A 17,166-nucleotide genomic window follows, 5' to 3' on the forward strand; every position below is an offset into this window, starting at 1 on the left:
AGTCATGCTTTCTTCTGTCTCTCTCTCAGCAGTGAAGTCCTCAAGGGTCTCCGACCATAGAACCCCATTTCATTAAGTTGGCGACGGATGGTGCGAGTTGAAATTGTCATACTGTGTTGTGATTTAATTGACTCACTGTGTTGAAATTTATATCCTCTGTGTCTGAAGGTCAGCTTGAATCTGTTTGGCAGTTGATTGAGATGCTTTCTCCATAATTCGATCAATCGTTCGCTGTAATCTTCGATCAAGTTTTCTCTTGTGGCCACGTCCAGAGAGGTTGGCTGCAGTGCCATGGGCCTCAAACTTCCTGATAACATTGCGTACGGTGGACACAGGAACATCAAGGTCTCTGGAGATGGACTTGTAGCCTTGAGATTGTCCATGCTTGGCTACAATATTGTGTCTGACCTCCTCAGACAATTCTCTGGTTTTCTTTCTTTTCTCCATTCAAACTGGTTGAATGCATGATTCTTACATTGCAGGCACCTGCAACTCACCAAAGGTGAGTTCAATTCCAAAGTAAAGGAGAATCACCTGCTCGAAATCCAAATATTTCTAACAACTTCTAAAACGTGCCAATAATATTGTCCAGGCCATTTTAGGATTTTTGTGTGGAATAAGCTAAGATTTAGGAATATCTTCAGCTTTTTTTTGTTTTGTTCCACTGCAAACCAAAGACGTACATTTGTAGAAACCAATTTTTTTTGAATTTCAACAATTTTCTGAAAGAAATGGTGCATTGTTTGAAAGAAGTGCACGGGTGCCAATATTTTTGGCCACAACAGTACATATGTGATTCTGCGAGTTGCTATGTTGTTGCATATGTGGTTGTCCTGGCCTTTTATGAAGTGTCTACATGCTCAGGTGGGTGTGCGTGTCTGTCCTGGTATAAATTATATCCTGTGGCATTAAAGTGTGCATGTTTCTGGAATGATGTGTGTGTGATCATACCTTCAGAAAGGAGGTTGGAACGATGTGATGAATTCCATTGTACAAATACCTGAAAACCCCTATAATCTTCTGAGGAACAGATGGAACAGTTTCCTGTGTGATGGACACAAGAGAAGAAGAAATGAGAATTAACGAAAGATATTTCACCAAAGTGGCCACAAATGATCAGTGATCCCTCAACAATCAGGGATATGTTCTGGATGGTGTGAGGTTACAGCCGAAGCCAAAAATTTTGGCACCCTCGCACCTTTTTCAAATAACTCACAATTTTCTCAAAAACTAAGTTCAAATGGACAAAAGTATTTGGCCTCCACAATTCTCTATTTCACTGTTAATTTTACAGAACCATTGTTTTTCATTCAGAACTTAATATATCCTTTGAAGTCATAAAATAAAAAGAAATGCTGTTGATAAAATTATTGACACCCTATCCTTAATATTTGGTAGCACAGCCTTTGGACAAAATAACTGCAGTCAAGCGCTTCCTATAGCCATTAATGAGTTTCTACACCTCGCTACTGGCAGTTTGACCCACTCTTCTTGTGCAAACTGCTCCGGTTTTGCCAGATTTGAAAGGTGCCTTCTCCCAACTGCTGTTTTCAGATCTCCCCACAGGTGTTCAATGGGATTTAGATCTGGACTCATTGCTGGCCACTTCAGGACTGTCCAGCATTTTGTCTTGAACCATTCCAGGGTGCTTTTTGAAGTGTGTTTGGGGTCATTGTCCGGCTGGAAGACCAATGACCTTCGACGGAGACCCAGATTTCTGACACTGGGTTGAACATTGCGCTCCAAAATGCCTTGGTAATCTCTTGATTTCATGATGCCATGCACACATTCAAGTCACCCAGTGCCAGAGGCAGCACAGCAACCCCAAAACATCACTGAACCTCCTCCATGTTTGACTGTAGGGAAGGTGTTCCTTTATTTGAATGCTTCATTTTGTTTTCTGTAAACATAGAGATGACGTGCTTTACCAAAAAGCTCTTATTTGGTCTCATCTGTCCATAGGACATTCACCCAGAAGGATTTTGGCTTGTTCAGGTGTGTTTTGCCAAACTCCAGTCATGCTTTCTTCTGTCTCTCTCTCAGCAGTGAAGTCCTCAAGGGTCTCCGACCATAGAACCCCATTTCATTAAGTTGGCGACGGATGGTGCGAGTTGAAATTGTCATACTGTGTTGTGATTTAATTGACTCACTGTGTTGAAATTTATATCCTCTGTGTCTGAAGGTCAGCTTGAATCTGTTTGGCAGTTGATTGAGATGCTTTCTCCATAATTCGATCAATCGTTCGCTGTAATCTTCGATCAAGTTTTCTCTTGTGGCCACGTCCAGAGAGGTTGGCTGCAGTGCCATGGGCCTCAAAAACTTCCTGATAACATTGCGTACGGTGGACACAGGAACATCAAGGTCTCTGGAGATGGACTTGTAGCCTTGAGATTGTCCATGCTTGGCTACAATATTGTGTCTGACCTCCTCAGACAATTCTCTGGTTTTCTTTCTTTTCTCCATTCAAACTGGTTGAATGCATGATTCTTACATTGCAGGCACCTGCAACTCACCAAAGGTGAGTTCAATTCCAAAGTAAAGGAGAATCACCTGCTCGAAATCCAAATATTTCTAACAACTTCTAAAACGTGCCAATAATATTGTCCAGGCCATTTTAGGATTTTTGTGTGGAATAAGCTAAGATTTAGGAATATCTTCAGCTTTTTTTTGTTTTGTTCCATTGCAAACCAAAGACGTACATTTGTAGAAACCATTTTTTTTTGAATTTCAACAATTTTCTGAAAGAAATGGTGCATTGTTTGAAAGAAGTGCACGGGTGCCAATATTTTTGGCCACAACAGTACATATGTGATTCTGCGAGTTGCTATGTTGTTGCATATGTGGTTGTCCTGGCCTTTTATGAAGTGTCTACATGCTCAGGTGGGTGTGCGTGTCTGTCCTGGTATAAATTATATCCTGTGGCATTAAAGTGTGCATGTTTCTGGAATGATGTGTGTGTGTGATCATACCTTCAGAAAGGAGGTTGGAACGATGTGATGAATTCCATTGTACAAATACCTGAAATCCCATATAATCTTCTGAGGAACAGCTGGAACAGTTTCCTGTGTGATGGACACAAGAGAACAAGAATTGAGAATTAATGAAAGATATTTTACTGAAATGGTGATAAATGTTGTTGAGGGTGAGGGGGCACTCAGAGGAGCATTTTATCAATAACCGTTTGGTATGAGATTCCTGGTGTTCTGGGTAGGATCGGACGAGTGGTATTCAAGTGGAATCATCCACACATGAGGACTGGCAGGATGTATCAACTACACCAGGAAAGGTGAACTCATAATCCCTTCTGTGATGCATTTGTCAGGTTGAGAATGCAGGTGTGACGCAAAAGGGTGCAAGTGCTGATCACAGTCTGATTCAGGGAGGAGTAGGGTGTTGGATCGAAAGAATATCACCAAGATGTCCATTGATGAACTTTAACTTTCTGGCAGATCAGTTCGCTAAATTTATCCTTTCCTGGAACACTTTATTTTAAATTTACTTCACAAATGAACAACTCATCCTCTGAAATAAATAATCCTGTTCTTAGCCTAAAAACGTCCTCATAACACCCATACGCAGAATGTCAGACATTGAGCTGCTCAAAGGTTCTACTGCAGGAGATTAATTGTTTGTTGCACCACCATGAGATCGGGCGCCAAGTTTGGGTGTGTTACGTCATAACGCAGTGACATCCACAGGTCGCAAATGCGCACAATGAAAACTTTCAGCAAGTATGCAACGACCACCGCACAGGATCTAAGTGGCCATTGGTGGTGCAACAAGGAAGTAACGGATCAAATGCACCCCACTGGTTCCTTTAAACTGGAGAGCCTGAAAAGTGTTTCGTTTCCTCAACAGTCATAGATTTGTGCGGGTGGAAGCATGGTTACATATGTGGTTGCCCTCGTCTGTTGAAAAGTGTGGACCCCTTTGTTGGTCGTGCATGTCTGCCCTGGTATCATGGACAGACATGCATGACCAACTGGTCGTGGTATCATTTATGTCCTCCAGGATTATCGTGTGTGTGTTTGTGGAGTGATGTGCGTGTGCGATCATACCTTCAGAAAGGAGGTTGAAACGATGTTCTGAATTCCTTTGTACAAATAGCTGAAAACTCCTTCATTCTTCTGAGGAACAGATGGAACAGCTTCCTGTGTGATGGATGCAAGAGAAGAAGAAGTGACGATTCGTGAAAGATATTTCACTGAAATGGTGATAAATTTGAGGGTAAGGGTCACTCAGAGGAACATTTTATCGATATAATCGTTTGGTATGAGATTCCTGGTGTTGTTGGTAGGATTGGACGAGTGGTTGGATTCTTTTGGAATCGTCCACACGTGAGCACTGGCAGGATGTATCAACAACACCAGGAAAGGTAAACTCATAATCCCTTCTGTGATGTATTTGTCAGGTTGAGAATGCAGGTCCGACCCAAAAGAGTACAAGTGCTGATCACAGTCCGGTTCAGGGAGGAGTAGGGTCTCGGATCGAAAGATTATCACCAAGATCTCCAGTGATGAACTTCAACTTTCTGGCAGAACAGTTCGTGAAATTTATCCTTTCGTGGAATACTTCATGATACATTTACTTCACAAATGAACAACTCATCCTTTGAAATAAATAATTCTGTTATTATTATTATTATTATTATTATTATTATTTTTTTTTTTTTGTATACAAGATCGAGGCTCGTGAAAGAGCGAACATTAATCACACAGAAAGACAAACAGACACACAAAACAAGTAACATCGGGAGCGGTAGACAAGATGGGGAGAGAGGGGGAAGGACACAAACACAACATTTGAGAGCAGGGACTGAGAGACATGGAGACATCGAGAGAACTGTGGGAGGGAGAGGGCTTTGGGGGGAAGGCATGGGAAGGGGGGGGGGGGGGGTGGGAGAGGTATAAAACATATGGACCCTGCCAAGACTTCCAGGAAAGAAGTTGGAATTTCAAACAAGGTGGATCTGGGGTGAATTAGTGGGGGTAGAAAAGATCAAGGTTTTGGATGGGGGAAGATAAGAGATGGTGGTGAACAGCTGTTTTGAAGACCTGGAGGGAGGAGTGTGATTGAAGTGAGTGTGGGAGTTTGTTCCAGAGGCGGGAGAAAAGAGGAATGAAAGAGTGAAGGTGAGCAGAGAGCCGAGATTTCGGCAGTTTAACCATCAGAGGGTGGCTGGCAGATCTTGTGCGACCTGTAGGAATATTTGGGGGACAGAGCACAGAGAGATCTGGGGGAGCAAGGCCGGAGAGGAGTCGGTAGAAGACAGAAAGACCACCTACCTGCCTGCGGTGAGTGAGTGAAAGGCCCTCAGAGATAGCTTCATCGCGGGAGATTCCAATGATTCTGAAAGCTTTGGATTCAACAGCGTGAAGCCGAGCCAGGTGTGAGGCAGGAGCACCGGCCCATAGGGGAGAACAGTATTCCATTGAGCTGCGGATGAAAGCCTTGTGTGTGGTGAGGAGCTCAGGTGTGCCTAGGAAGGACTTCGCACGACGGAGGATGCCTAGTCGGCGACTGGCTTTGGAGGCCAGCTTGGAAATGTGGGTTTCCCAAGAAAGATCATGGCAGATGGTGAGACCCAAAAGCTTGAGCGACAGAACTTCTTGGAGAGGATTGTTGAGAAAGTAGATGGGAGGGTTGTCCAGTCGATCTTTTCGGAGTGACATAGTAAGAGTGTGAGATTTGTCAGGATTGAAAGACATGTTCCACATGTTTGACCAGTCTGTGATTTTGTCCAGGTCTTCAGAGAGTGAGGAGGCTGCAGACTGCCGATCTGAGGGAAGAGGAATGGAGCGGCAGAGAGTGGAGTCATCAGCAAAGAGATACAGAGGATTTTCCAGAGAGTCGGAGAGATCATTGACAAAGACCAGAAAAAGCACAGGGCCCAGCACACTGCCTTGGGGAACTCCAGCCTGAACGGGAAGGGGAGATGAGAGAAATCCATTCAGGGCCACACGTTGACTACGACCAGAGAGGAAGTCCGCAAGCCATGCATGGAGATTTCCATGGATACCATAGGAGGAGAGTTTGGTGAGCAGAGCTGGGTGCCAGACCGTATCGAAGGCACGTGATATGTCAAGGGAGACAGCTCTGATTTCCTGTTTGGCATTGAGGACCTCCATCCATTGTTGAGACAGCAGAAGCAGCATGTCCAGAGTAGAGTGACCTGGTCTGAAACCAAATTGATGATCAGAGATCAAGCCATTGGAGAAGAGGAAAGATTTCATATCCGAAGCAATGATGGATTCCATGACTTTGCTGATAATTGGGAGCAGGCTGATTGGTCTGTAGTTGCAAGGATCTGTTTTTGCACCTTTTTTGTGTAAAGCGGTAATGTTTGCTGATTTCCAGGATGCTGGCAGATGACCTTGAGCAAAAGATAGGGTGAAAAGAACAGAGAGAGGGTGAGATAGAGTGGCAGAGCAGGATTTTAGGACCTGTGGGCTGATGCCATCTGGTCCAGTTGCAGAATCAGAGTCGAGGTTTGACAAAAACTCCTCCACCTTGTCAGGAGAGAAGGTCACAGAGTCCAGGAGCAGTTTGGTTCGACTGGGAAAGGTGGGAACAGAGAGAGTTGGGTTTGGGACTAAGGATTTTGAGGCAAACACAGAGTTGAGGCATTCGGCTTTGTCACGTGCGATGTCAACTGTGTGGCCATTTGAGGTAAGGGAGGGGATGGAGGGGGAACAAACACCAGAAACGGATTTGACCAGACGCCACCAGGATTTGGAGGAAGGAGACAGGTTTGAGAGTTCATTCTTGAGTGAGGAGAGATAGTGCTTCCTGGCACTCCTGAGGGTAGACACACACTTGTTCCGAGCTTGGTGGAAGGAACTGAGATTTCCTTCAGTTGGATTAGCCTTCCAAGAGGCAAAGGCAAGTTGTTTCAGGGCAACTGCCTCACCACAAGATTCAGTGTACCATGGACGGGAGGAAGGGTAAGACAACTGAAGGCGAGATGGGATAAATCTGTGCATGAGAGAGATCAGTTTGCCCTGGAAGAATTCCCAGGAAGAATTGATGTCAGAGGCAGTGGAGATGGGAGACCAATCCAGACGATTGATGGCTGCTTGAAGACCGTCCCAGTTGGCCTGAGTGAAATGCCAGACTCGTCGACGCTGAGGAGGCTCTCTGAGAATGGCCAGAGAGATGTCCACTTTGACAAGCACATGATCAGAAGAACCGATTGGAGCAGAAGAAGAGCAGCAGACATTAGCAGGGAAGTTAGTCATAACCAAGTCTAGAAGAGAAGATACTCCATTGGCTGAGATCCGGGTCGGGAAATTGACAGATTGTGTCAATCCCAGTGAGTCACAGAAGTCCTTTGCTGAGGGGCCTAGACTGGTGAGAGAGGAACCCACACCCAACCAGGTGGCATGATGACAATTGAAGTCACCACATATGAGGAAGAGAGAGTTGGGATGAGTGGATAGAAGTTGGTCCATGTTGTCAGACAGTGAAATGTAGATGGAGTCATCACTGTTTGGGGGACGGTACAGAACACATATGAACAAAAGGTGGGAGCGGAGAGGAAGCCGTAGCCAGAGGTACTCCTGGGGGTGAGGAGGAGAGAGGGCAGTGCAAGGAGAGTGAGGAAGAGAGTTTTTGATAAAGATAGCCACCCCACCACCAGGCCGAGGCTCAGGTCTATCATACCGGAGGAGGGAGTAACCAGGAAGAGATATTAAGGAATCAGAGACATCTTGAAGGAGGAAAGTCTCTGTTAAGCAGATCAAGTCTGGATTGTCAGAAGCAACCTGTATGGAGAGATCAGTCAGGTTTGAGCGAAGGCCCCGGATGTTTGAGGTCCATACCGTTAATGAAGAGAGAGGGGGAGCATCGGGTACAGGACAGGGGAGGGGAGGAGTAGGGTAAGATGAAGGATGAGAGGGGGAGGTAGGGAGAGCAGTTGTTAGTGTGTCAGCGATTGCAGAAGAGTTCCAAGAAAGGGAAGGATGAGGAGGATGAAAGGTTTGAAGGTGAAGGGATGAGGCACAGTGAGGTGTTGTTTGAGGGGGGGCAGAGGAAAGAAGAAGGTTGGGGGGGTGGAGGTATGAGATAGAAGGGAGACGAAGTGGGGAGGAGGCAGCTTTGAGGAGGAGGGAGAATTGGAGAGGAATGGTATGGGGGGAGATTTGAATGGGAGGGGTTGGGGGGGAGTTTTGAAGGGGAGGAGTGAGGGGGGAGTTTAGGAGGGGAAGGGCAAGGGGGGAGTTCAGGAGTGGAAGGGCAAGGGGGGAGTTCAGGAGTGGAGGGGTAGGGGGGGAGTTTAAGAGTGGCGGGGCAAGGGGGGAGTTTAGGAGTGTAGGTGCAAGGGGAGGGATTTGGATGGGAGGGGCAAGAGGGGAGTTTAGAAAGTGGATGATTAATGAAAGACGAACATTGAAAACAAATTGGGTTTGTTGTGATTTTCAAGTTAGCAATCCGGTTCAGAATGATGGAGGAGGGATGGAATTAATGTGAATTTAGACCATGTAGTGAGGGAGACGTATAAGATATTGAATTTCTTTTTTTTGAGGTGGAATGAGTTGGAGAGGAAATTGAGAAAAGCCTTTTAAATAGGAAGAAAAACAGCGTGTTGTAAAATACCACTGAGTAAAACACTGAAGGGGAAAGGTTATACATATTCAAATAATATTTAAACAGAACCGTGAACAACCTTATGTGCATAAAAATACCAACGGGGGGAGAGCCGAGAGGGACCACCACGAGTCACGTGAAGGGCAAACGGTGGATGGCAAGGAGTTAATGGGGGCGGGGCGAACAGCACACCTGGACAGAAAATACAGGATGAGTCAACAGTACACGTGGAGAAAGGAAAATAAATGTTTTTTTTTGTTTGTTTGTTTGTTTGGTTTTTGGGGGTGGGGGGGGGGGGGAGGTGGGGATTTAGAACGTTAGACAGAGTATTATGTTCGGGGTAGAAGGGAAAAAAACTAAGAGCCAAGCAAAACACGATTAAGATAACAAACACCGACAGGGGTACAACTACAAGGCCGCACACGAGGAGCAGAACACGATTAAATAATTACAAGTTACAGGAAATTCAAACCAAAAGTAACTATAATCAAAACAATAACGCATGGACGATAAAATAACGAGTTGAAATTTGACAATCTATCTGGGGAAAATGACAATCTATCTGTTCTTTGGCGAAAAACATCCTCACAACATCCAAACGCGGGATGTCAGACTGTGTACAAATGTCAAGGGGACCTTGAGTCAGACCTTGAGCTGCTCGAAGGTTCTACTGCAGGAGTTGAATTGTCTGTTGAAACACCGTGACATAGCACACCAAGTTTGAGTGTGTTACGTCATATCACCGTGACATCCACAGGTCACAAAAGCGCACAATGAAAACTTCCAGAAAGCGTGCAACGACCACTGTACAGGCCAAATGTGGCCGTTGTTGGTGCAGTCAAGAAGAAACAGATCAAACGGACCCCTCCGATTCCTTTAAACTGGAGACCCTGGAAAGTGTTTGTTTCCTCAACAGTCATAGATTTGTTCTGGTGGGAGTGTGGTTGCATATGAGGTTTTCTGGATTGCTATGTTGATGCGCATGTGGTTGTCCTAGCCTGGTATGAAGTGTGTACATGTTCAGGTGGCTGTGGGTGTCTGCCCTGGTATCATTTTTATCCTCTGGGATTAAAGTGTGTGTGTTTCTGGAGTGATGTGTGTGCGATCATACCTTCAGAAAGGAGGTCGGAACGATGTTATAAATGCCATTGTACAAATAGCTGAAAACTCCTTTATTCTTCTGAGGAACAGATGGAACAGTTTCCTGTGTGATGGACACAAGAGAACAAGAATTGATTCATGAAAGATATTTCACTGAAATGGTGATAAATGTTTAGGGTAAGGAGGCACTCAGAGGAGCATTTTGTCAATAATCGTTTGGTTTGAGATTCCCGGTGTTCTGGGTAGGATTGGACGAGTGGTATTCTTTTGGAATAACCCACACGCGAGCACTGCAGGATGTGTCAACAACACCAGGAAAGGTAAACTCATCATCCCTTCTGTGATGCATTTGTCAGGTTGAGAATGCAGGTCCGACCCAAAAGAGTACAAGTGCTGATCACAATTCGGTTCAGGGAGGAGTAGGGTCTTGGATCAAAAGAATTTCACCAAGATCTCCATTGATGAACTCTTACTTTCTGGCACAACAGTTCGCGAAATTTATCCTTTTGTGGGACACTTTATTATAAATTTACTTCACAAATTAACAACTCATCCTCTGAAATAAACTAGATGGTATTCATAGAATACTTACCCTGTGCAGTCAACTTGTTGCGAGCCAACTCTTCTGTTTTTGAACATTTTTTTTTGTTAGATCCAATAGGGCTGCCAGACCATGTGAGCGATTAAATCATAAGTTTATATTCTCCAATATAATTGTTGCATAGATCACGCTCAATACATTTCAAACTGATCAGACTAAGCGTTGTCCCTGTCGAATTATGATGTCATAATTATGGTACCAATGACGTCATCGTTAACACCTATTTCCCATATGGAGTTCTTTACAATGAGCCATGTTTTCATTTTTTCCATGCAGTGGTTTTGGAGATATAGAGGTGCAACATTTTTCGGTTTTTCCAAGATGGCGCCTGTACCACATGACCTATGATGTCATGATTATCATTATAATATTCTACAGGAGGAGGTGCTGCTGTGGTGAAAATTTGGTGCCCATCAGACCAACAGTTGCTGAGAAAAAAAATTCACAATGATTGGATAAGTGTTGTACTTGTCGAATTATGACATCATATCGAAGGCACTGATGACATCATCATTAACACATCTTATTCCCCAAGGGCAGTGCTTGACAATGAGCCATGTTTCAATTTTTCCCATGGAGCGGTTTCGGAGATAGAGGTGTAACTTTTTTCGATTTTTCCCAAGATGGCGTCTGTACCACGTGACCTATGACGTTACAATTATCATTTTAAAAATTCTACAGGAGCCGCCGCACATATTCTGAAAATTTCGTGTCCATCGGACTAACAGTTGCAGAGGAATTTTTGTTTTATTCATCTTGATCAGATCAAGCGTTGTACTTGTCGAATTACGAAGTCATAATTAAGGCACCGATGACATCACCATCAACATATCTTATTCCCCATGGTGAGTACTTGACAATGAGCCATGTTTAAATTTTTTCCATTGAGCGGTTTGGGAGATTTCGAAGTGTAACCTTTTTCGAAGATGGCGTCCGTACCACGTGACCTATGACGTCATAATCATGAATAAAAAAATTATACAGGCGGGGGAGCTTCTGTGATAAAATTTCGTGTCAATCGGAACAGTTGCCGAGAAAATGAATTTTTTTTAATGCAGACACGTACGGCACACACACATACGGCACACGTACGGCACACACATACGGCACACGGCACACACACGTATGGAAAACGGCACACACACACGTACAGCACACGGCACACGACACACGTACGCGTATGAATGCTTAACCCCGCATTTTGCTTCACGAGCGCAGGGTAATAATCCTGTTCTTAGCCTAAAAACGTCCTCACAACTACCAAACGCGGGATGTCAGATCTTGAGCTGCTCGAAGGTTCTACCGCAGGAGATGAATTGACTGTTGAACCATCATGACATAGGGTGCCAAGTTTGAGTGTATTACGTCATATCACAATGACATCCACAGGTCACAAAAGCACACAATGAAAACTTCCAGAAAGCGTGCAACGACCACTGTACAGGCCAAATGTGGCCGTTGTTGGTGCAGTCAAGAAGAGACAGATCAAACGGACCCCTCCGATTCCTTTAAACTGGAGACCCTGGAAAGTGTTTGTTTCCTCAACAGTCATAGATTTGTTCTGGTGGGAGTGTGGTTGCATATGAGGTTTTCTGGATTGCTATGTTGATGCGTATGTGGTTGTCCTAGCCTGGTATGAAGTGTGTACATGTTCAGGTGGCTGTGGGTGTCTGCCCTGGTATCATTTTTATCCTCTGGGATTAAAGTGTGTGTGTTTCTGGAGTGATGTGTGTGCGATCATACCTTCAGAAAGGAGGTCGGAACGATGTTATAAATGCCATTGTACAAATAGCTGAAAACTCCTTTATTCTTCTGAGGAACAGATGGAACAGTTTCCTGTGTGATGGACACAAGAGAACAAGAATTGATTCATGAAAGATATTTCACTGAAATGGTGATAAATGTTTAGGGTAAGGAGGCACTCAGAGGAGCATTTTGTCAATAATCGTTTGGTTTGAGATTCCCGGTGTTCTGGGTAGGATTGGACGAGTGGTATTCTTTTGGAATAACCCACACGCGAGCACTGCAGGATGTATCAACAACACCAGGAAAGGTAAACTCATCATCCCTTCTGTGATGCATTTGTCAGGTTGAGAATGCAGGTCCGACCCAAAAGAGTACAAGTGCTGATCACAATTCGGTTCAGGGAGGAGTAGGGTCTTGGATCAAAAGAATTTCACCAAGATCTCCATTGATGAACTCTTACTTTCTGGCACAACAGTTCGCGAAATTTATCCTTTTGTGGGACACTTTATTATAAATTTACTTCACAAATTAACAACTCATCCTCTGAAATAAACTAGATGGTATTCATAGAATACTTACCCTGCGCAGTCAACTTGTTGCGAGCCAACTCTTCTGTTTTTGAACATTTTTTTTTTGTTAGATCCAATAGGGCTGCCAGACCATGTGAGCGATTAAATCATAAGTTTATATTCTCCAATAGAATTGTTGCATAGATCACGCTCAATACATTTCAAACTGATCAGACTAAGCGTTGTCCCTGTCGAATTATGATGTCATAATTATGGTACCAATGACGTCATCGTTAACACCTATTTCCCATATGGAGTTCTTTACAATGAGCCATGTTTCCATTTTTTCCATGCAGTGGTTTTGGAGATATAGAGGTGCAACATTTTTCGGTTTTTCCAAGATGGCGCCTGTACCACATGACCTATGATGTCATGATTATCATTATAATATTCTACAGGAGGAGGTGCTGCTGTGGTGAAAATTTGGTGCCCATCAGACCAACAGTTGCTGAGAAAAAAAATTCACAATGATTGGATAAGTGTTGTACTTGTCGAATTATGACATCATATCGAAGGCACTGATGACATCATCATTAACACATCTTATTCCCCAAGGGCAGTGCTTGACAATGAGCCATGTTTCAATTTTTCCCATGGAGCGGTTTCGGAGATAGAGGTGTAACTTTTTTCGATTTTTTCCAAGATGGCGTCTGTACCACGTGACCTATGACGTTACAATTATCATTTTAAAAATTCTACAGGAGCCGCCGCACATATTCTGAAAATTTCGTGTCCATCGGACTAACAGTTGCAGAGGAATTTTTGTTTTATTCATCTTGATCAGATCAAGCGTTGTACTTGTCAAATTACGACGTCATAATTAAGGCACCGATGACATCACCATCAACATATCTTATTCCCCATGGTGAGTACTTGACAATGAGCCATGTTTAAATTTTTTCCATTGAGCGGTTTGGGAGATTTCGAAGTGTAACCTTTTTCGAAGATGGCGTCCGTACCACGTGACCTATGACGTCATAATCATGAATAAAAAAATTATACAGGCGGGGGAGCTTCTGTGATAAAATTTCGTGTCAATCGGAACAGTTGCCGAGAAAATGAATTTTTTTTAATGCAGACACGTACGGCACACACACATACGGCACACGGCACACACACGTATGGAAAACGGCACACACACACGTACAGCACACGGCACACGACACACGTACGCGTATGAATGCTTAACCCCGCATTTTGCTTCACGAGCGCAGGGTAATAATCCTGTTCTTAGCCTAAAAACGTCCTCACAACTACCAAACGCGGGATGTCAGATCTTGAGCTGCTCGAAGGTTCTACCGCAGGAGATGAATTGACTGTTGAACCACCATGACATAGGGTGCCAAGTTTGAGTGTATTATGTCATATCACAATGACATCCACAGGTCACAAAAGCACACAATGAAAACTTCCAGAAAGCGTGCAACGACCACTGTACAGGCCAAATGTGGCCGTTGTTGGTGCAGTCAAGAAGTGACAGATCAAACGGACCCCTCCGATTCCTTTAAACTGGAGACCCTGGAAAGTGTTTGTTTCCTCAACAGTCATAGATTTGTTCTGGTGGGAGTGTGGTTGCATATGAGGTTTTGTGGATTGCTATGTTGATGCGTATGTGGTTGTCCTAGCCTGGTATGAAGTGTGTACATGTTCAGGTGGCTGTGGGTGTCTGCCCTGGTATCATTTTTATCCTCTGGGATTAAAGTGTGTGTGTTTCTGGAGTGATGTGTGTGTGATCATACCTTCAGAAAGGAGGTCGGAACGATGTTATAAATGCCATTGTACAAATAGCTGAAAACTCCTTTATTCTTCTGAGGAACAGATGGAACAGTTTCCTGTGTGATGGACACAAGAGAAGAAGAATTGATTCATGAAAGATATTTCACTGAAATGGTGATAAATGTTTAGGGTAAGGAGGCACTCAGAGGAGCATTTTGTCAATAATCGTTTGGTTTGAGATTCCCGGTGTTCTGGGTAGGATTGGACGAGTGGTATTCTTTTGGAATAATCCACATGTGAGGACTGGCAGGATGTAAATTTACTTCATCAATGAACAACTCATCCTGTGAGATATATAAATATGTTCTTAGCCTAAATAACGTCCTCACAACACCTAAACTCGGGATGGAGATTGAGTCCTCAACACGCAAAGCGCAGGAGATGAATTGACTGTTGAACCACCATGAGATTTATAGAATGCCAAGTTTGAGTGCGTTATATCATAACGCCGTGACGTCCACAGGTCACAAATGCGCACACTGAAAACTTTTAGGAAGCGTGCAATGAACCCAAGTGGCCATTGGTGGTGCAGTCAAGAAGTAATGGTTCAAACGGACCCCTCCGATTCCTTTGAATTGGAGAGCCTGAAAGCGTTTCATTTCCTCAACAGTCATAGATTTATGCAGGTGGAAGTGTGGTCACATATGTGGTTGCTCTTGTCTGTTGAAAGTGTGGACACACTTTGTTGCTCGTGCATGTCTGCCTTGGTATCATTTACGTCCTCCAGGATTATCATGTGTGTGTTTCTGGAGTGATGTGTGTGCGATCATACCTTCAGAAAAGAGGGTAGAAGGATGTTACGGATGGTTTTACACAAAGACCAGGGAATGTCTTGGGGCTCCACAGACACAACCTTCTGTGTGATGGACACAGGAAAACAAAAATTGAGAATTAACGAAAGATATTTTACCAAAGTGGCCACAAATGATCAGCGTTTCCTCAACAGTCATAGATTTGTTCTGGTGGGAGTGTGGTTACATATGAGGTTTTGTGGATTGCTATGTTGTTGTGTAGGTGGTTGATCTGGCTTGTTATGAAGTATGTATATGTTCAGGTGGGTGTGCATGTCTGTCCTGGTATCATTTATATCCTCTGCGATCAAAGTGTGTGTGTTTGTGGAGTGATGTGTGTGCGATCATACCTTCAGACAGCAGGTCGGAACGATATTTCAGTTATTAAGAAAATAATAATTGATTATTAATGAAAGATATTTCACTGAATATGGTGGTGGAGAACTGAGCAACTCCTCATCCATAAAATATCCCATATTGTCTGCGTCTCAAATAGCCTCTCCTGATCAAACTCCTACCGCATGGCTTCTCGTGCCGACCCCTGTTTTAACTAAATGTGGAGGTGTGAAAGGCGGGTGTTTGGCATCTTAAAACCAAGCTTGCTCCGGGTAGGTGGAACTCGTTAGCCTTGGCCGGCAATCTGCCTAGAAGAAGGACAACTCTGATCCCAAACCCGGGTGGGTTGAGCTCGTTAGCCTTGGTTGGCAGTCTTCCAAAAATGGGGGTAGAGGCACTGTTGTCTCAAAGAAGACTAGTTTACCCGTCCCAGCCCTTTTTGTTCTGTGCATAGACAACTTTCTTCATTTGTCTTGTTTCAATCCAAGGGGCTGGTTGTTCTGCTTTTGTTTTCTTTGTGTAGCCCCCACCTCGAGTGGCCCTATAGGCTTTGTGGTGGGCCATATCCCATAAAAAAAACTCGAAGAATGCGACTGTCGCCAATAGTCCCACAAGGGGTAGATGCCCTGGTTCACTGTCCAAAAAATAGAGGTTTGATTTCAATCCCTTCAGCTGTTCTCAAGTATCACATGTCAGGTTTCACATTGATCGGTGAAGCAGTTTCAGAGAAGGGATTTTGTTTAAATATCGGCTTTAAAGCTAATATGGCTGCCACACCATCACGTTTGTGAGGATTCGTGTTGATCGGATAAGGTTCGTTTTTCTATCCAAGATGGCTGCCCAAGCACGTGACCTACAACATCATCATTTTCAAACTATATGCAACAGTGCTGTTATGTGATATTTGTAAAATCCCGCATTGATAGGGTGAGCGGTTTCGGAGATATAATTATTTAATATTTTCCTTCAATCCAATATGGCTGTCAAACCATGTGACCTATGATGTCATAAATTTAATATTTCAATACAAATGGGTCATAGATCATAGGCATGCAATTTCAGATTTTTAGGACAAGGAATTCGATTGAAACATTTTTGGCTGGTATACCACTTCACCGATGATGTCATCATTGTCATGCTTTTGTTCTCCATTGGGAGTACGTGACAATGTGCCGTTTCAAATTTTTCCATTCAGCAGTTTCCGATAAATAATTTTTAAATTATTTGCTTTTAATCCAAGATGGTTGCCATACAACGTAACCTATGACGTCACAATTATCATGAAGACATTGTGCATGGGTGTCACTCCCACCCTGAAAGTTGTCTCAATCGGACATATGGTTGCTGAGAAAAACGCGGTTTATCCCGAATGGACGGACAACCCGAACACGTAATGCCTCCGGAGACTTTGTCGGCGGAAACATTAAAAACATAATCACCAAGGGATTTAAATTTACGTCAGATCGGATCACTAAATTTAACCTTTCAAAGAACATTTTATTATAAGTTTACTCCGTCAGTGAACAACTGATCCACTGAAATAAATAAACCTGTTCTTCACCTCACGACGTCCCCACAACACGAAAACGCGGGATGTCCGACTGCGAGCTGCTCGAAGGTTCCACAACAGGAGACGAACCGTCCGTTCAAACCTCCGCAG

This window comes from Myxine glutinosa, chromosome 1, assembly GCF_964187855.1.
Source record: "Myxine glutinosa chromosome 1, kmMyxGlut1.1, whole genome shotgun sequence".
Taxonomy (NCBI): domain Eukaryota; kingdom Metazoa; phylum Chordata; class Myxini; order Myxiniformes; family Myxinidae; genus Myxine; species Myxine glutinosa.